At 34.2% G+C, this 22,402-nt stretch overlaps 1 protein-coding gene and 1 long non-coding RNA gene across 3 annotated transcripts in view; one reads left to right on the forward strand and one right to left on the reverse strand.

Moving 5' to 3' along the window:
- Positions 1–22,402, reverse strand: part of LOC129230064 (UPF0489 protein C5orf22 homolog) — a 739,515-nt gene that overhangs the window by 237,235 nt on the left and 479,878 nt on the right. The gene's annotated exons all lie outside the window — the stretch shown is intronic.
- LOC129230065 (uncharacterized) overlaps positions 1–22,402 on the forward strand; it is a 57,776-nt gene that overhangs the window by 26,577 nt on the left and 8,797 nt on the right. The window contains exon 2 of the long non-coding RNA XR_008581147.1: positions 11,076–11,127. This is a non-coding gene — a long non-coding RNA (uncharacterized LOC129230065). The remainder of the gene's footprint in view (positions 1–11,075; positions 11,128–22,402) is intronic.

Here is a 22,402-nt window from a genome sequence, read left to right on the forward strand (position 1 = left end):
ACTAGAAATCGTCTGTCTGTAAAACTGTAAATTTTGTTTTTTAACTAAATAACAGTTTTGCACAGCTTTCATTAAATCGTTATGTTTCAGTTCAATTTTAGCTCAGTATATTTTTACTCAATGCTTTAGCTAAATAACTAAATATGCACGTACATCCATATGTTTAAAGTAAAACCCTCATTAATACAAATGTTTGTCATAAGACAATTACAATGTTATGTGTTCTGATTATACTATGATATCTTTCCAATTATAGTGCAATATAAAACTTTATGCGTTAATGTTAATAACTTGTATTCAGGGGTGACAAGAACAAAAATTTTTCGAAGGGGGAAAATTTTCAATTTGACAAATGAAATTCCAATTTTACCGAATGACAAAATACGCATACCTGTACACATTATTCATAGGAACATTTGTTTAAAAAGAACATCAAGCATCGCTAAAATATTAATTGAAAAAAATTAAAATAACAAAATCTCAACATTGAAATATTGTCTCCTAATTTGCTGAACCATCAGCAAATTTTGCAGAATTAGGAGTGTTTGGGAGGTCACGGTGACCTTCTATCTGGACAGCTTTTGCTTACATTGCATTAACGTAGCTTCGAAATTTCACTTATGATGTTCTGTTGCATAAGAGAATCGTAACAAATAATAACTATAAAATTAAGATCCAATATTGATGGTAAAAATTAATTAAATTTCAGATAATATTTAAGCAAAGGAACTAATTAAGAAATTTGTGTTGTATGTCTTATTATGCCAGGAAATATTTTGCCTTTCTTTTCTTTGAGTAAGTTAACAAAGATCATTTTTTCGTTAGGCTCACGCCCTCCTTTTAAATCGTTCCCCCCCCCCTACAGGTTGGGTGGTTGAGAAGCCCTACAAGGAAAGTGTTATTTACAAATGTGACACTTATTGTTAAAATAGTGTTTCTCCTTGTAAGTGATTTTACTAAGTTTTATATAAAGTTCTATGCAACATTTTTCCTTAGATTCAAAAATGCAAGCGCTCAGCTATACTATTTGTCATTCGATATTATTTTTTTGGAAAATTGAGTTGCTTCATTTTTATACTAAAAGATGCGGTGGAACCCCGGTTTTACGTTGTCCGTTTTTCTACAAGCAGATCAAAATTATTTTTCATCTACAAGACTCGCTCACTTTTTTTTTTTTTTTTTTTTAGATTGCTATTTTTTCAAGATGAAGTCGCTCATTCTTTTTGTTCCGTTTGATTGTCCTTTGACTGCGAAAGGGATTTCCTCTAAACCGTCCAATCTCCCTTCATAACAATTGAAGACTAGAGCTTCTGACACTCTTCTTAAAAAAATTGCAGAAGTTGGTGACGCATATATCGTCCCATCATATTACGAACTCTTTTAATGTCAGATTTACTACCCACTTTCGATGACGGAAGACGAAATAATCGCGAGTGTCCCCACAGCTGATCATGCGATTCTAAAAACTCGGAAACTATTCTTATTTGTGAATGCCAACTAATAAGCAATTTCGCAAAAAAAAAAAAAAAAAGTTAGAACCTACAGATCGTACAATAACTGAAGTTGTATCCAAAAACAAAGAAGTAGTGAAGATTACACATTTTTATCACTGCTTCATTAGTTTTTTTTTTAATATGCTTAGATTTTTAAAGCCCCGAATTTACGTTTTCCCCGCTTGGAACTTTTGTATCACTCGTTTGACGGAGAACATAAAATCAGGGTTTCACTATATAACAAAATGTGATATCATTCAGCAGACAAATATGCGTTTTAAAAAGATAGAGATACACCACTTTTCCAATGAACGACAGAAATATTTTTGTCTAATACAAATGAAATATATTTTCACTACGCGTAGATTAAACCAATGGAAACTAGTATTTATCTAAACAACTAAGAGCTATCAAACACTGAAATGAGCTGAAGATTAAAACACACATATAACAAAAAAAAAAAAAACTTCTTATATCGAGGAAATAAGTAATGCACTGTTTATATAAACAAAAACAGGAATCCAAACAACTTCCAGCAAGAATGTAGCACATTTTAAAAACTTGTCTACCAGGAAGTAAATCTCATTACAGCGATCTCGATTCTGAAGTTTCATAACATAAGCACAATCCGAGACAAAACATGGAATGTATGTTACACAAAATAACTAATTTCTTAGAAGATTTAAAGCATTGAGAAAGGTATTTGGCATACTTACGAATGCTTGAAAATTAAATATCTTCGGTGGACTTAATAACCATAAACAATGTCTCAAACCTTGTTATTATTCTTGGAAAATCCGGTAAGTTTAGATGGCATTTCAGTTGAATTGGCAGATTTGTTTTTATTAAAACAATCTCGCGTTAAAAAGTAGCTGCACATTATTAAATCTAAGCAGAAATAAGACGAACGAGGTTTGTGTGACTGACGTGAAATCAGATGGCCATTGTATTGCATCAACCAATTTTGGTTTGTCGTATTTCTCGCTAAGTTAGGCACTGGTTGTCGATACTGCTGTTGCTCAATTGAAATCTAAGGGTTTTATCTCTGTTTTTAAAAATCGTACTGTGTATGTTTTAAAATGTTTTTTTTTTCACAGTTTATTAAATAAGTTATAAAAAAAAACACCATAAAAGGGAAAAATTTTTAACCACGGATCATAAACGATAATTTTAGACAGTTAAATACTTCTCGTGTAGTTTTCAGCACAGACATAATAATTTTTATCTAAAATTGAATGATACTTCAATCAAAGCAAATTTCTGTTTAATTCGAGAATTTAAATAGGATGTAATTATTCCTTCACTGTGTCTTGTATACCTTATAATAACATCACTGTAGATGAATTTTTAATCCATATTTGAAATTAATCTTCTTGTAAATTTGTCTGAAAAATCTTGAACTAATGGTTTTCTGAAGAAAAAAAAAGTTTGAGAACCAGTCTTTTTTTTTTCGATGTCTGTATTTCTGAAGGTTTGCTGATCTAACTGGTGTTATTGAATGTGTTCAAAAGAATTGAATCCGTGCTAGAAATTCCATTCACTACATCACATTCATATAAACATGAATATTTATCCCTTGTGTGTACGTCCCCCCCCCCCGTACCCCTTCGCTCATTATCACTTTCAAAACTATTTTTGACATTTTTATTCAACTGAAATCTTGACTAATTCACTCAGTCATGTGAAATTTTGTGTCAAAGTTCTCGAAAGTTTGATCACTTAATCATTTTGTGTTTTACAAGTACCTCGTTTATCCGTATCTCAAGTTTATCCGGATCAAATTTCAAGAGTTAAAAAAAGATTATATTCACGAAAATAATTATTCTAAATAACGATAGCAACAAATGTGCTATGAATGCTCCAAATATTTGCTCTTTGTTTTGGTTAAATGTATAACTCTTGCATCGAACAATAAATTGTAGTTATCTAACAAACACCATGGCGTATTTGGGGGGAGTGTCAGTCTGGCACCACTGCGGCTCCACTATAAATGTTAAAGCACTTTCAAATAACAGTCCCATCTAATTTTGTTACAAAGCATCGTTTTTTGCTGCAATAAAAGATAATTCTGCTTATTTATGAATGTGCTTTGCTCAATACCCCCATATTACCCGGATTATCAGGATTTCGTTTATCCGGATTGCCTTTGATCCCAGTCAGTCCGAATAAATGAGGTTGTACTGTATTCTCGAATGTTTGTTCACTCAATCGTATTTGTGTAGTCAGCAGGAGTGCTCACCTAGGGGAGGGGGGTCATGGCGCAGACGGTGCCATTGAAATTTTTAGATGGGGGGTGTTTTGAGGGGTATTTTTCTCATTTTAAGGGAGGGGGTTCTTGCTTTTTGGGAAGTCTCCGCGATATTGAGGGCTTTGCGCTCTTGCCCTTAGGGGGGGGGGCAACCCTGGTAGTCAGATTCGTAACTCAAATTATCCGATACGTAGATTTTACTGAATCTGTATAATTGATTGTTCATTTATAGCTATATTTTCTCAATAATGATCTTGTCATATTTATTTGGTTGCATTCTAAACATTCACTCAATTATTTATGTTTAGGCAGGCGCAGGCGCATTCTCGAATATTCATTCAAAGTTAACAGAATCAGTATTTGAGTACTCTTTCATTATTAACGAATGTTCAATTACTTTTACTTACTATTATGTTTCACTGTTCATCATGTTTACTCATTCAATTTCCCCACTCAATCAACGATTGCCTATAAGAATTTTTGGATTTTCAGTTAGTCATGTTCATTCAATCATGTTTTTGTGTACAGACAAAAAAAAATCAAGTGAAGTAAATCGTGTTTTTGAACATTCATTTACTCAGTCGCAGCTGAGTAACTATACTTTTGAAAATAGACTATATTGACTTGAATAGTCATTTATCATTATGATCATTTTTTCACTTATGCTGAGTCACTTGTTAGATAATTCACTCAACTGTGTTTGCTTAGTCACAGTCTTGAACGTCCAAGGGGGTTCTTGGGCAGTCACTCCCACCTCAAAAAAACTCTTGATTTTAGTTTTAACATACGTTGCTAAACGATAGTTTTATACACACCTGACATACGGGGGAGCCTACTTCACAGATACCTCGTATGGTACAACCTAAAGTTTCACGTTATGAGGTATGTTTGGACTGTTTGACCCCCCCCCCCCACGGAGGTACATACATTCTATCTGTGCTAGTAGTTCACGCAATCATGTTCGTTCAATCGTGCTCTAATATAGACACACTATCAAGTTTAAGTTTAATAAGTTGTGTTCTTGAATGTTCATTCAATCATATTTATTCAGTTATGTCCGTTTTTTCATGCCTAAGGATTATTCAACCCTCTTCTTAATTTATACCTTTGGCAGGGATGCCCATCCCTCCTAGAGCAAGGGTGCACCCTCCTAAAAACGACAAAAACCCCTAAGAGCGAGAGCCCCCCAAAAAAGCAAAAAATACCCCTCAAAACAATCCCCGTTTAAAAATTTCAATGGCGCAGTCTGCATCATGTACCTCCCCCCCCCCCTCCCCTAGGTGGGCTCCCTGCCGTTGGTACGTTTAAAATGATTCTGTGATGAATAGCAATCAGAATTACTGACACAGTAAGTGTAATTTTATGAGAATTATAGTTTTGAATATAATTACTGAAAATAATACAATCTTAAACTCGCAGTTTAACAACAACTTCTGAAACAATCAAAGCTCTCCACTCCTTCGCTCCTTACAATCACTAAACAACACGTAATCAATCACAAATACAGCATCGACTTTAACGGGAAGAGTCCACTATTTAATTCAAACAGATTTAAGCTATGCAATTAAAACACACACGCGCATTACCCCCCGTATCTATTTGGAACACATTCCAGCCGTCTGAATCCCAACTGCTGATGAGACACTCCTCTGTTAAACTACCGATAAATGGCACCGTATACGCGAGTTCCGGAATTGTTGAATTGTTTACATTTTCCTGCAAACAAGCCCTCCGACGTCGGTGTTGCAGGGCTTCGTTTGCACCGTGAGACGAAATGCCATTCTTAATGTGCCTTGGGGGGGGGGGGGATTTGAAAGGCGCATTTGTGTTTGATCGGTATTAATGATTTTAAATTCGAATTCTTGATAATCGTCAGTGAATGATTAATGGATTATAATTTTGTCAAACGAGTTGAAGCTAACAGAAAATGATCGTGGCTAATGTAAATAGTGCAGCGAATGGGAGTTGTTTAGGGGTTAACCCAACCATTGGACCCTTGATTTTACGCAATAATGTCAATCCTGCGAGGTAAATGTCCATTTTTTTTTTCAAAATCAAGATTTAAGCACCATCATATTCAAATAGCAGTGTTGCACTATCTACAATTGTGGTACAGTGTTACACTATGTATCTTAATAAAAACTGTTTCAGGCGGCGCACGTTTAACAATCAGGTTTAAAAAAAAGAAAGAAATGTGTAAAATTTCTTGTCAACGTGCATAGAAAAAAGCAAACTTTCTAGCTCAAAATTAAAATTTTGACCTCTTTAGACTTTTTTTTTTTTTTTTTTTCCGAAAATTCAGTCATTTTTATCAATTAGCGTAAACATCCCGTTTCACAGATTCTTCTCCGACCCCCCTTCCTCCCTGTGAGCTCATGAGCACCAAAGAACCTCTGTGCGATTTCGACAAGGATCCGACGGAAACTCTAGATTTGTATCAGGAAGATACACAAACCCACATACATCCATTTTATTGTATTTATAGACTTCAGTTCCTTTCACACGGTCTATGCAGTTTTCATTAATGCAATTTCAGATCTCAAATGCCAACGAAAGCACATCGCATTTCTTTGTATAAAAATATAATATCTTTACATATAGGTGGACGTGATTTTTTTTTCTCGATAAAATTAACATTGAGTGTTCACCCTTTACCCCCCCCCCCCGTAAAATTTGAAATGAACGGCATGACGCCCCCCCCCCCCACCTTTACCTCAAAGCGTAACATTATTTGTGAACAACACCCCTTGGTTAAAGTTCTGAATTTGTAAACACTCGATTTTCATCAGAAAACTCACGAGGAAAAACAAAACATTTTTGATAAAGAATGATTTCAAATTTTGCTCTATAGGAATGCACTGAATTTTATATAAAAATTTCTATCTATTCCTGCCTGTGTTCTAGAAAATCTAAAACTTCCTTATTCCCCCTCTGCTAACTCACAAGAAACATTACTTTTGTTGAAGTTAACCACAAAAATTAAAGAAAACATTTTTTGATTAAGAATGATTTCAAATTTTGCTCTTTTGGAATTCACTGAATTTTATATCAAAATTTCTATCTATTCCTGCCTGTGCTCTGATAGAAAATCGAAAACTTCCTTATTCCTCCTCTGCCAACTCACAAGAAATATTACTTTCGTTGAAGTTAACCGCGCAAATTAAACCCCAGGGTAATATCACTTGGTTAAAGTTCTGAATTAGTAAACACTCGATTTTCACAAATATACTCAAGAAGGGGTGAATACTTTTTGTTAAAGAATTATTTTAAAATTCGCTTTAACAGATTCGCTGAAATTTATGTCAAAATTTCTATTCATTACTGCCTGTGCTCTGCAAGCGAAAAATCCAAAACTTCCTTATTCCTCCTCTGTCAACTCACAAGAAATATTACTTTCGCTCAAGTTAACCATCTCGGAAAAGAGAAAAAAAGGCACTCCAGTAAGGGAGAAGAATCCATCATTTTGTTCTTCTTTTGGAACTTCTTTTTTCATTCCTTTTTCTTGTTCTATGCCCCCGCTAGAAGCCTCTCTTAAGCAGTGCCTCCCAGTATATGCTGTCGTCCTTGACTGTTGGATGGAAGACCTAAAGCTGGGGCCTGCGTCAGGGGACACCTGTATCTCTCTACCCTTGCCCTTGAACTTGGCACCTCTACATCTTCACTTTTTCCTCGGCCGTCCCTTGATTTGTACCCCTTAGAGCAAGAGCGAAATTTCGAAAGATTTCGTTCGCCGCTTTTTCCCTCACAAAATTGCGAGCTTTTGAAAAACCTGCACACTGAGGAACGGTTACCGGACTCTGATATCAAAAGAATGCATTAGGAACATAACTCTTTTATGCTGAAAGGCAGACGATTAAATTTTAAATACTAATTTTAAAAAATATATATATTTTTATAACCGGTTTCCAGGTATGAATTTTATAAGATTAATTTCGAAACATAATTATAAAAAAAAAAAAACTGTAGTGGTGTAGGGAGGGGGGGGGGTGATGTATTATTTAATTGGCAGAAATGTTTTTTCCGCTAAAAATTAATTCATTTGCCTTTTCCCTGCAACATGTCTACATTTTGACATTTATTTTTTAACAATCATTATAATGATAATCAAGTACCTTTTAAAAATACTTTAGAACATCACAATTTTTATTATTTACTACGCAAATTTACCATGAGCATTGAGTGTAACATGTTTCAAATGAATTCATTTTTATTTACGTACTTACTCATATAATATTAAACATACTTGATTTTACGTTTAGATTTTGCTGATTTTTAATAGCTCATTTACAGGGTTTGAAATTTTCTCTAAATTTGATTCGCAGATATTATTTTTCATTTAGTTATTTCCGATTTAAATAAAACATAAGCTAAAATAAATTTTGGAGTCCTCTAAAGTTAATTAGTTTACACATGAAAAATGTGTATCATATTTCTCGTTACTTTAATAACTGTTATGCATCATATTCTATAATTATGAGTCGTATTTCTCGAGTTTTATGAAGAATAAAAACATCAATTCATTAAATCAAAGTCCTTGTCCTTAAAAACATTTGTTTTACACACACCTGGAATTACGCAACCTATTTATATTAACTTCTAGAAGGTTTAGTTGGAGTATTTTCTATTATTTTATTTATTGAGTTATAGTTTTGAACGTCTTATGTTTTTCCACTTCCAAAAGATCATTGAAAATTTCTAGTCAACCTTGATAGAGTATTTATTAAGTTGTTTAATTCCAAATGCAAGAAACCATTACTATTACTTATTCAGAATCATGTGACGGTTAAGAGTTATAAGCAAGGTTGAGGGAATTAGTTATATCAGAAGTTCAAGTTAAGACTAGTTGAGTCCAAAGGATTGCGAAAACCTTGAAGCAACATTAACTGTTATAATCCAATCTCCCGTATCATGTTGTCTACAGATATTTCTTAATTTGGATTTATGACGTGATCAAGATCCAATGAAAGTAACAAAACTATTTGAAAATGTTAGTTAATGCATCTTCAATTTAGCACTTCAATATGGGTGCTTAAAAATATATAATTAAAATGATCAAATAATAAAAAATAATAAGTTAACTAACCAAACTCAATTGTTCGTAAAATTAAATGTTTTTTCAAATTTCAAATAAAGAGGCATTGTAAAAAGGCTTTAAACTTAATATGTATATTTATATACAAAATATATAGGTATGTGAAGCAATAAATTAATCGAAGTTTTACACAAAAACATATCAACATTATTTCAAACTTCCAATAAATTAAAACAAAGCAACTAAATCTTGTTATTTTCTTCGATTTTAAACATGGCGTGCAGATGCTGCTTTGATAAATAAAATCATCAAAGGGTTACTGTGACGCACTGAATACAACCCAGTGGTGCGTAACTGTTTTAAGCAGCCCCACCGCCCTCCCCTAAAGGTTAACTGACTCCTATCGCCCCCCCCCCCTTTCCTTCCTTGAAGAAAATACGAGTTGGTGCCAGTGAACATCAATATTTTTGAAAACATAAGTGCCAAATTTTAATTCGAAATAAAATTTATATAACAAAGAAATATTACACAATCAACTCTTAAACTGAAAAAAATAAACAAATGAATGAATAAAAGTAACTTTTCTGCGTTTATTTTTCAATCTGAACGAATTGAGCTATTTGAAGAGAATTACTTAACTAAGATCATTGACGTACTTTTCAAAAACAAAAGTATATTTTTTATGAAATTATTTTCTTTTTTAAATTGGAATCAGTTTAAACTAATTTTAATTATTAATTTTGTTTTGGGAGGAATTTATTGTTTTACTTTGGTTTTGCTCTTACTTCACATCATATTCTAATTTTTCTCAAATGTTAATTTAATTAGGTATACCAATTGCAATGTTTTTTTTTTTTTTTTTTGTATTTCTACAAGTAAATCATAATAACTTCTTTAAAAGTTAATAGAATTAACAGTTCTTTAGTGCATGGTTTTTTTTTGGGGGGGGGGGGGGACCTCTCACCGATCCGTGGGTCGAAAAAAGTTCAGAAAGTCTGATCTAGAGGAGCTTGAAAACTAACTGCTCGTGCAGCTCATGTGTTAGATAAATACACTTCTTTTTTCTCCAAAATTAAATAAAATCTTATTTTGAAAAACCTACATAGAGAGGGTAAAAGTTCTAACAACAAGAAACTTCATTCGCAGTGGATATTTGAATGACATTTGCGGAAGCGTTGAAACGATATTAATCACGAACCCTTTCCCCCCATTTTCCTATTCAATTTTCTGACTCTTATTATTGTTTTCCCCAAATTCTCATTTAGTTACTCACAGCTCATAGGGCTTGTGAACATCTTCCTGCAACGGCAACGCTCTAAAACCTATCTAACAGTTATTCAAAAGTAGTCTTTTTTTTTTTCTTTCTAACGGGGGGTGGGCTATTTAGTCTTTTGCAGACCTAGTGCGATCCCCCGATACGGCATTCAGTCTTTCATGTGCCACCATGAAGGAGCGGATGTCAATGTCACAGAAAATTTTGATCTCTTTTGCTCACCAGATGGAGGCAACTGGGCTCCCTTCGATGCGAAACCGCACTAGGGATTTTGATTTTGCCGGAGGCATTCAAAGCCAAACGAATACCCAAGGGATCTTTTCACTAGTGCAGCCGGAAATAACTTCTGGGAGGGTTTTTTGATCAAAAATACCTTCTGAAAGGGATTACTTGATCAAAATTACCTTCTGAAGGGTTTTTTTTTTTTTTTTTTTGATCGAAACAGCCCTTTCATATGCATAAACTACTGTATTAGAATTTGCATTTCTGTTAAAGCCGATGCCTCTGAGGGGGGGGGGGCGTTTTCACCCCCAAAGCTCCCCTTCGTACGCCACAGGATCTTTTACGTGCTGCATAATCATACGACATGGACGCTAACGATTTTCTGCATCCTGAAAATCCACCGACTGATCACCGCGTTCAAAAGTAGTCTTTGAAAATAAATTTCAAGTTCAACAACAGCTCAAGTTATCGCGAAAATAACAAAAAAAAAAAAAGAGAAAAATAATAAAGTTTAAAAATTTAAAGTTTATGTATTTAAAATGACTTAGGGGGGTTTTTTTTTTTCTTTTTTGTGGAGGTTTTTTTTTTTTTTTTCATTTTAAAGTAACTAATAGTCTTAAAGTAACTATTAGTCAACTCAAGAATGGCGACAGGATATATTGCGTCAAACTTAGTTAATTTCGTAAGTTAAACCATATTCACTATTATAGAAAATACATGCATGTTATCATTGTGATACGTTACAAAAAAACTTTTGTGCATAGTAGTTCCTTTTCACACACATAATAAATGTATTTCTTTTCACAGGTTCAAATAAATTCCATATGCGGAGTCGGAATTGACGACATCAACACAATGTGTGAGTTCTGAAGTTTTTCTTAACATTTCAACTTAATCCTTGACTGTTAAAGAGACATATATGCAGGTCCTTCATTTCAAAAGGGGGGGGGGGCAAAGGGTATGAATTTAAAGCATTTTATAGGAAAAAAACATCAAAATACAAGCAAAAATTCCTATACATTATGCTTTCAAAACCGGGGGAGGAGTTAGTTGACCCCCCTCCCTCCTGATTGCCCAAATGACGGGGCTTCATACATGTCCCCTTCGTAAGACCAAGTTATGTATACATATTTCATCTTCTACAACCTATAGAGAGGAGGGCCTCGTTCTCGCTTCTTCATTCAATCTTTTAGGTGAAAGAGATTTCAATCGACGAAGTCAGACATTCCGAGTGAATGGATATATCGTTGAATAAGTTCGCTGATTCACGATGAGTGAAGTAAATCAGATTGAGTGAAGCAACATCAGGGGGCTCTTACCGTAGTTTTAAGCCATATTTCCAATCCTAGTATGTAAATGTTTTGACACCATGTGAGCACTAGCGCAGACAGAATTTTACTCCCTTTTTCCTTCGCTGCACCTCTGGCATGTATACACTCTAATCTGGCGTGGTTAGCCCAAAAGTCGTATCTGCAGCTGAATTCAAAATGAGAATTATTGTTAAAGTTTAACATCTCCATGTATTTGATTCGATGCAACTTTTTCAGAATTTTTTAAGAAATATATTCACCATTGACTAATGACTAAAATATTGTATTTGGGTGAAATATGTGACAAAGAAGCACCTGGTGAGAGTAATTCAATTTTGTTAAAAGGTGTATATGTTACTGTTAAAGTATGAAAACCGCTATTTTATAGAATACCTAGTTATTTCATGGAATAACTGATTGTGTCCGTTAAAGTGTAAAACTCTCTTGTATTTCTTGGTTTAACTAGTTATTTCATAGAATAACGATCTGAAGCCCGTTAATGTGTAAAATAATCTATATCATATATCTTGCACGACAAATACATTTACCTTCCACCCCCAAAATGTTCGTAAAAAACCCAGTGTGTCAACAGAAAATGTTTGTGTTTTAGAAATAATGTTTTTGTAATTCCAAGTGTCATTTTATTAATCCTTGTTGTAACAAGTGATTTTATGGTACATTTCCATAAATACAATTTATACGCTGCATAAATTAGATAAATTGCTTCATTTTCATTTTAATTGTCTATCATTAGTTTATTTATAGAATCATTTCATTTTAGGTTAATTGTTTATTTTACACTTTAACCGTCTCTCCATTAGTTAATTTATGGAATACCTAGTTATTTCATAGAATAACTAGTTAAAGTGTCAAATGAATAACATATTACCACTTTAACGGACACGATGAGTTATTTCATGGAATAACTAGGTATTCTACAAAATAACTGTATTATATACTTTAACGGTAATATATATACGACTTTTGTGAAAGAAAACTCTGATTTTTAATGCCCCCCTCCCCCAGGAGAAAACTTCTGCTTGTAATGACTGAATTTCCCGTGTCCCAGGGGGGGGGGGGAGGAATCTGGTTTATTATGCTCAAAAAAAAAAACTATCACTGGAAAAAATTGTTTAATTTGACTAAAAATCATCCCTCCCCAGGAGAAAAGTCTAGCTGTGTACTCATGTTTAACCGCAGGATATTTAACCAAATTCGAATGTTGAAAACAGGAGTCGAATCATACACTTAATTACTTATTAACTTAATAAAGATAATTACCTAAAAATTTAAATTGCAATAATTTAAAAATAAAATATATCCTGAAATTAATGGAAATGTGGATTGTTGTTCAAGATCCGAATATTCGTAAGACTCAATCAATTTAGAATACGAGGATGCTTCTCCATTTATTGTTAGGGGGAATGTGAGGCAAAGTGGAATAATTAAGATGAATAAATTGAAAATTTGTTTTGAAAATTAAGGTACATAAAGAAATACATTTATTGATCTATCACGAATTGCTTATTATCCTCACTTGACCGAAGTTGATGTAGCTCTGATTTTTCAGATTACCATAACAACGAGAATAAGTCCAGCTCATTGTTTTTATATTTATTAAGAGTGACAAATTTTCGTCGCCATGATTACAAGCAATTTGTTTTTTCAAGGCTTAACTTAAGCATAAAACTCTGCGAAATCCACTGTCCGCCGGCCTCCGCCAGCGGGATCACTCCTGGGCGGTGGCGTCTGTGCACTACACACACAGACGACCCAACGAGTAGGGTCCTATCGCAACTTGTGATTCCGAAAAAAAAATTGAATTCAGGTTGTCAAAAACTCAAATTTATTTTATTTATTATTTATTTTTTGAGCAATCACGAATTGCTCATTCTCCTCACTTGACCAAAGTTGATGTTGCTCTGATTTTTCAGATTACCATGACAACGAGAATAAGTCCAGCTCGTTGTTTTTATATTTATTAAGAGTGACAAATTTTCGTCGCCATGATTACAACTAATTTGTTTTTTTTCAAGGCTTAACTTAAGCATAAAACTCTGCGAACTCCACTGTCCACCGGCCTCCGCCAGCGGGACCACTCCTGGGCGGTGGCCTCTGTGCACTACACACACAGACGACCCAACTAGTAGGGTCCTATCGCAACTTGTGATTCCAAAAAAAAAAATTTTGAATTCAGATTGTCAAAAACTCAAATTTATTTTTTTTCTTATTTATTTTTTGAGCAATCACGAATTGCTCATTCTCCTCACTTGACCAAAGTTGATGTTGCTCTGATTTTTCAGATTACCATGACAACGAGAATAAGTCCAGTTCGTTGTTTATTAAGAGGACAAAATTTCGTCGCCATTACAAATAGTTTGCTTTCATTCAATGCTTAACTTAAGGCTCTTCTAAACCTCTCCGTAAAATCAGATTCGACGAAAACACGAAATCTGTGGCAACACAGGGGGTGTATCTGGGAGGGGCTAACTCGATTTTTTTGCACTGCTAATTGGTCAGATTTCATGATGGACAACGTCAATCATTGAGTTGTTGAAAGGACAGTCGTAAATCTAAGCTGTCCCCATCGGAACTCCTTTACGGTCGGACGAGGGCAGAGAGCGAGCTAAGAAGGATTGTGTTCCAAAACATGTCCTCCACCCCTCCGGCCTGTTTCCCACCACGACAACAGATCGGGTAGAAGGGTGTAGTATGAGGATGAAGAAAAAAGAATCCAATTCTCCTATTCTATTCTACCACCCTTCTCATTTTTACTTGAAAACTTTGGAACCGCGGGACAATTCTACACATTTACTCTTCGAATCGAATTCTGTATTTGTTTTGCAATTCATGGGCGGCATAATCTTCGTTTTTTTTTAATTTGTTTTATATTTATTCGTTCAGTTCATTCATTTATGTATTTTTCAATATATAATTGAGGGGGAGAGGGCGAGCGGAACACTGATGATCTTTATAACTTTATCGATAAAAGATTGCTTTGCTTTTTACAGAAATTTCTGAAACTATTCTTGAAAAGAAAAGCAAATTAATCATAGAAAAATGTCGAAGAATTTCTGCGGATGTCGGTGTGAGCATAAAATAAAAACATTTGGTAGTTGTGTAGTTAGGTTTGCTGATAGCTAGTTTGATGAATGTTACAATTCATAAAAAGGCATAAATAGTAAATCTTTCGAAAACAATCGCGCCCTGTACAACGATTTTCTGTGCAGTTTTTAATTAGAAAATTATGCTTTTGTTTTGTCTATGAATTTTCTGCGCATCAAAAGAGGAAATAAAGAAACTGACGAATCTGCATGTTGGCACGATAGAAAACAGGAAAAGAAAAAAAATGCTGTTGTCTTGTTAGTGATCAGAAGGATACCATATTACCAGTGGCGCACATGAATTTTTTAAAGGGAGGGTCCAAGGTCGAAAGTCTCATTCCATTATTACGCCGTCAAACATATTGACTTGATTTTATCGATTCCCGAGAACAAAAAACAGTAAAAAATAAGCTAATGAATAAATAATTAGCATTAAGTAAAGAAATAACCAGAAATTAAATAATTTACGCTTTTATTTTTCTCATAATAAAAAAATGAATTCGAGTTCAAAGGATCTCATTTCAATTTGTAATCACAAAACTAAAAACATACTTATTACTGTGTATTCATTTATAATCCCCATTCTTCTTCTCATAGGCTAAGTGCACAATATTTTAAAAAATCTCTTAACATGCGGGTTTTATTTTTTCACTTATTAAAACAGAAGTTATTGTAACCTTTGTTTGAAATTATTTCACGCACAAAATATAGAATCGTAATCGATCGGGGAAAAAAGCAAGACCTATGGGAGGGGTCCTGACCCCCTGGACCCTAGTGTGCGCCACTGATAAATACCCACTAAGGTTTTCATTATTTATACACGTGTACTAAATAATTAGAATGAAATGACACCTCTCAGTAATGCTAAAAGCAAATTATTGCAGAGCTTAGTATTTTTGACAGTTGCATGCAGAATCAACGCTTGATTTAAATCTGAGAAAAGCCATGTTACTGCGTACAAAAGCCCTTTATCACGCTCTGAATGCAAATTGGGAATTTTACTGTTGTTTTTCTCGGATAAAAGCCTACTTCAATTCAAACTTTCGTCGATGTGCCTATTCATCAACATTTTAAGATAATTTCAATTCATTGAGCGTATTGTTAAAAGAATAAAAATTATATGTTCACAAATTTTACCAATGCATATAATAAAACGTAAGTAATTGAACTCAAATGGTTTAAATATACTTCGAAGGAATGAATGAAGTGTAAGAAAGCGTACAGTGGTTCAAAATAGTCAGCAAGTGGTATTTAGGAATTTCCGTATCATAAAAATTTGATTTCTTGATCTTGAGGCAAAGAATGTTTTTTTCTTTCAGTTTGACACTCTCTGTTATTTAAACATTTTGTTCACATAGTAGGAAATAAATAAAATTCCTTATGAAAATAGAGTGGCGTTAAACAATATGAGTAGCACAGTATACAAATGAAAAACGTTATCTATCATGAAAGCGTCTCGAAAAATATTTACGTGTACCAACAACTACGCTGTTGTAAAAAGATTGCCATCAATCATGAAACGAGAAAAAAAAATCCTAAAAAAGGAAGGAACATGGTTTTGTTAATATTTTCGAAAAATATTTTCGTTTAGAGTTGAAAACTGTCATATGACAAAAAGAAAAAAAATGCATCGATTCAATGAATCAAATGTATGATCATGTTCAATATCGAGAATTATAGGAAAAAATAGATTGCAAAAGACACAAAATTAAATAAGCATTATTCGAAAGGAGAGACAGTGAGGCACTCAATTTATGTGCCGAATTAATTATCACTATGAGGAACTTTCTTGTTCCCAGTCTCATTCGCTGTACGCAAAAGAGAAGACTTGTTTATCCAAAGTGGGGAAACAAAGTGCAAAAGGTGAGAAAAAATTATACATGAAATCAAATGAATTGATATCGTTCCATCTTCAGTATTGGAGGCAAACAAAATAATATGAAAATTCAAAAAAAAAAAAAAAAAAAAAATGAGCAAGGAAAAATAGTACTGTGGCCCTAAATTACTGTGACAGTATCACCATACTAAACTTTCTTGTTCGCAGCCTCATTTCTTTTCATGCAGTCACGATGATTGACAAATTCGGATTGCAAAAATAAACTTTATGTAACATGAAAAGATTTCGGAAAATGCATTGTAAATTGTGAATAGAGTTCTTTGATTGTGAGCATGCGCAAATGATCAAGACGAAAGTTCAACTAATGATACTTCTTGAAATATGGAGAATGTTTTTGATATGAAGTGCTGCTGGCGTCATTGCTTTCTGGATTCTTTGAAAAAAATACTTTCAATTAGTGTTTAAAACACTAATTGAAAGTTTTTTTTTAAGATCCATTTGGGCGGAAAAAAGCATCACTTTATACATGAAATTGAATGAAGCAAATATGATCTTGTTCCATCTTGAGTATTGGAGGCAAACAAAATAATATGAAAATTCAAAAAAAAAAAAAAAAAAAAGAGCGAGGAAAGAGTACTGTAGCCCTAAATTACTGTGATAGTACCACACACCACCAAACAAGCAAATATGATCTTGTTCCATCTTGAGTATTGGAGGCAAACAAAATAATATGAAAATTCAAAAAAAAAAAAAAAAGAGCGAGGAAAGAGTACTGTAGCCCTAAATTACTGTGATAACACCACACTGACCTTTCTTGTTCGTAATTTCATTTCTTTTTCATGCAGTCACGATAATTGACAAATTCGCCCTGCAAAATTCGTATTGCTTTCTTGATTCCTAGAAAAAATATACTTTCAACTGGGGTTTTAAAGAGCCATTTGGGCGGAAAAAAAAGCACCAATTTATTCATAAAATTGAAGGAACCGAATATGATCCTGTTCCATGTTGAGTGTTGGAGGCAAACAAAATAATATGAAAATTAAAAAAAAAAATGATCGGAGAAAAAAGGTTGTGAGGTACAAGGGCGGATTCAGGGGAGGGTCAAAGGGTCAGCCGACCCCCTGTGAGAAGAATGTCATTATGATTATTATTAAACTTCAATTCTTTACATCCGAAAAAATAGTACATGGAATCAATGTCAACATTTTTTTTTTTTTTGCTCGGTTCTGTAAGGTAGTTCTTTTTAGCGCGTCATAATTCAAAGAATTGACTGGATTTGTTTACTGAGGCATTGCTATTTTGATTTGTTTGTTCATTTTCAAAAGCGCAAATTTCTCTAATGAGCTTAACTTTTTCCCCAGTTCTCCTCCCCCTCAAACCACATGTTGTGCGTGTTATGGGTGCTTTTTATTACTATTTATAGATGTTATCTCATATAACCAAAGCTTACGGTGACATGACCAGCATATCTGCCGAAAGAAATGTGACTTTTGATGAAAGTTTGAGGGAATATGATCCATGGCTCAGGCTGTGGCATTGAAAATTTAGGGGGAGGGGAGGTAATTTGAATGGGTTTTGACTTGGGGGGGAGGGGAGTGCTTCGAAGCATATGAGGCGGTACGCTCTCCTGCATGGAATGATGGGCAACCCTGATTAACTGCTACTTTTTTACGTAGGAATAATAACGATATCCATTGAAACTTGACTCCCCTTACAAAAATTTCTGGATCCGCCCCTGTTGATGTACTAAATCATACTTGCTGATGACAGTATCACCGTACTGAGCTTTCATGTTCGCAGTCTCATTTCTTTTTCATGCAGTCACGATGATTGACAAATTCGCATTGCAAAAATAAACTTTATGTAACCTGAAAAGAGTTTGGAAAATGCATTGTAAATTGTGAATAGAGTTCTTTGATTGTGAGCATGCGCAAATGATCAAGACGAAAGTTCAACTGATGATACTTCTTGTACTAGCGAGAATTATTTTGATATGAAGTGCTGCAGGCGTCATTGCTTTGTTGATTCTTTGAAAAAATACTTCCACTTGAGGTTTTAAATAGCTATCTGGCCGAAAAGCATCATTTTATACATGAAATTGATTGAATCAAATATGATCCTGTTCCACCTTGAGTATTGGAGGTTGGAGGAAAACAAAATAATATGAAAATTTCAAAAACATTGATCGTAGAAAAAAGGTTGTGAGGTACTAAATTACTTGCTGATGGCTGTATCACCACACTCAACTTTCCTTGTTCGCAGTCTCATTTCTTTTTCACGCAGTTGCGAAGATAGACAAATTCGCTTTGCAAAAATCGACTTTAGGTAACATCAAAAGAGTTCGGAAAATGCATTGTAAATTGTGAATAGAGTTCTTTGATTGTGAGCCTGCGCAAATGATCAAGACGAAAATAAAAGTAATGATAATTATTGAAATATGTACAATCTTTAAAGGAGAAGCATTTTGATACGAGGTGCTGACTTTGCTGATTCTTCGAAAAAATACTTTCACCTGTGACTCTAAAGTCACAGGGGAGAAAAAAATGCATAAAATTGTGTGTGTGTCTATATATATATATATATATATATATATATATATATATATATATATATTGGATTAATCAAATGTGATCCCTTTCCATTTTGAGTATAGGAGGAACACAAAATAATATGAAAATTTAAAAAAACAATTATCTGGGAAAAAGATAGATACTGGCTGATGAGAGTATTACCATAGTGAACTTTCTTGTTCGCAGTCTCCTTCTTTCCTTTTTTTTCACACAATTATAATGACTGATAAATTGATATTGTAAATAAAAAAATAATAAAAAGAAAAACCTTTATCTAAAATGAAACATTAAAGAGTTCGAAAAAACCATTGTGAATTAAGAGAGTAGATCCATGGTCGCGCCGTCCTTATGTGCGAGGTCGTGAGGCGCACTACGGCGCCAGAGTCAAAACGGCGCCTTTCACTACCAATCAAAAATGTTCCAAATGGGGGGAATCTCTCCAACCAAAGAAGGAAAAAAAAGAACTTTTCATTATATCCAGTATCCAACAGGGCCCGCTCAGCCCAAAGTGATGCCCAGGCCCTGGCAAAATTTGGTGCCCCCTCTCATAGGAATATCTGCAATTTTTTTGTGTGGAAGTTTTCAAAAACGGGAAGAAATAAAGAAATTTACCCCCATTTTGGTGCTCCTAAAATTGTGGTGCCCAGGTCCATGGATTTACCAGACCGTGAGTTCATCAGGCCCTGATTATATATCCTATGGTGGCGGAGAAATTACACTGCTCACTGAAACAAGCAATCCTCTCGCTGCCTATCTAAAATGAAAAATTATTGCCATGTTGTGTGTCTAAACATGCTTTTCAAGAGTGCAATCTTTTACACTGAAATCACGTGATGCTAGTTAATGCATACATCAGCATTTTTCTTCTTCGTGTGGAGGCGTGAATGCTGTTTAGGGTTAATAGTACACGAAGCTGAACATATGAGGCGCGAGAAATTTTCTATTCTTCATTTTGGATCTTGAGGAGAATATGTTGTACTATAATTTGTGCAATATGTCTCTTTGTGATTTTAAATTATTGCTCGCGGAAATTCGACTATTTCATTTTATCATACATAAAAATTATGGTAAGTGTATTTGCATATATTTTACTTGTGCGTAATATTTGTATCTTGTAGACTACAATTTTGGCTAACTTTTTAGTTCCAAAAAGTAACGACTTGAACATAATTACTCGATTCCTCTCCCCCTCCTTTTTTTTTAACTATTTGTGTGTCAGAAAAAGAGCTTTGGACAATGTATTTGTTTTAGATATCATATTCAATGCCTTCCGTATTTTAGAATTGTTCATATTTAAAATATTTTCTTTTTCCTAAACGCATTAGCATATCAGAGGAGCTACTGAACTCGAAATAAGTTCGAGATATGAAGTGAAACTGTAATCACACACGTGCACTGTAATCCAAAATTAAATACACATTTTTTTTCGAAATCAATTAAATGACAAACGTATTTTTTTCTACGTCATATTGGTCTACAAGACGTCAATCCAGCTGTTAACTAGGGTCTGGTGGGGTAAAGTGGTCATAAAATCGTAGGTTTTCAACTTAGGTGGATAATAAATACAATAAATTCTTTAAATACTTCAACTTTTTTTGTTATTATTTTACATTGCATTATTATAGAACACGTTCATTGAATTTCAGGGAAAAAAATATTGATTAAAGTAGTTTTATAACATTTTCATTTCCCTTTGTATTTATAACCACTTTACCCCATGGGGTGGGGGAAAGTGGTCATAGCATGGGGTAAAGTGGTCATAATTAAAAACAGCTGCAAAACTGTTACAAATGACCCTATTATTTGTATATTTCGGTTATTTTTATAGTTACAAGTATATGTACGAGTATATGCGGGTATGCACGAGTATATACGTGTCGTGTAAACATGAGTAAACATGTTCATATATGAATAAATACATGTATACATCAGATACATGCATGCATGTGTCTACTCAAGTGTATTCGTGTATACACGAGCATATAAGCATGTATACGTGATTGCTTATAGGAGTGTATACGTGTCTACACGAGTATATACGAGTCACGTGTATATGCGAGTATATACGCGCAAAACGAACATCATTTGCGTGTTTGCACATGTATCTCGAGTATATACCTACATACCTGAGTTTCTGAGTATATACGTGTATAGTCGACGTATATACGCATATATAAGTGTACATAGATACACTACTGGTCATTAAAATTGCTACACCAAGAAGAAATTGCCAGAATAAAGCTAAATTTTACACACGTGATAGTAAAATTGACATTAGAAAGTGATTACAAAATTAAAGCAAATTATAATTTATGGTTGGAAAAATCTCGAATAAATGGAAGTTTAAGTACCCTGTTAAGCCACCTCTAGCGTGAATGTACGATGTACTTGAAGCGAAACAAGCGGGCATTGAGACATAAAAGTCTCCTACGATATCCTGCGTCATCTCGTACCACAATTGCTGTAAACGTGCCACTCATTCGATCAAACTCATACGTGTTAGCTCTCACGACTGGGCTCCCAGGAACCATTTTTAACATGACAATGCTCGGTCAAACACAGCAAGGGTGTAAAGGGATTTCCTCTTCCGCATTATCACTTTCTCTGGTCTGCGTGATGCTCTGGTCTGCGATTTGTGACTTGTCACAAATTGAGCATATCTGGGATCACTTGAGACGGTAAATTGGACAGCCTGTAAGTTTGATCAAATTAGTGGCGCGTTTACAGCAACTGTGGTACGAGAAGACGTAAGACATCGTACGAAACTGCTTTACCTCAATGCTCGACCGTATCGGTTCTTAAATTCCAACTAGAGGTGGCGCAACAAGGTACTTAAGCCTCCATTCATGTGAGATTTTTCCAGTAATAAATGATCATTTTGCTTTCATTTTGTAATCGTTTTCTAGTGTCAATGTTGCCATCATGTGTGCAAACTTTTGTTTTATTCAGACTATTCCTTCTTGGTTTAGCAATTTTAACGGCCAGTAGTGTACTTACATACATATACGGGTATACACGAGTTATTTCGTGGATATATCCAGTGCGTGTTTGGTACGTGTCTACTCACGTATATATATATGTGGAAGCAAGAGTATATACGTATGCTTACGTGTAAACACGATTCTATATTTGTTAGACGTATATACATACATTTACGTGTAAACACCAGTACATGTATCCACGTATATCTATGAGTATATCCGCTAATATAGATGTATGCGTACATAGTGAATCCAAGATCTTGGGCAAAATCTAAGTGGTGTGAAAGGGGAGGATAAGAAGCAAAGAATCATAAGGAACTTATGGTCGTTGA

The sequence above is a fragment of the Uloborus diversus genome, chromosome 9, assembly GCF_026930045.1.
Source record: "Uloborus diversus isolate 005 chromosome 9, Udiv.v.3.1, whole genome shotgun sequence".
Taxonomy (NCBI): Eukaryota; Metazoa; Arthropoda; class Arachnida; order Araneae; family Uloboridae; genus Uloborus; species Uloborus diversus.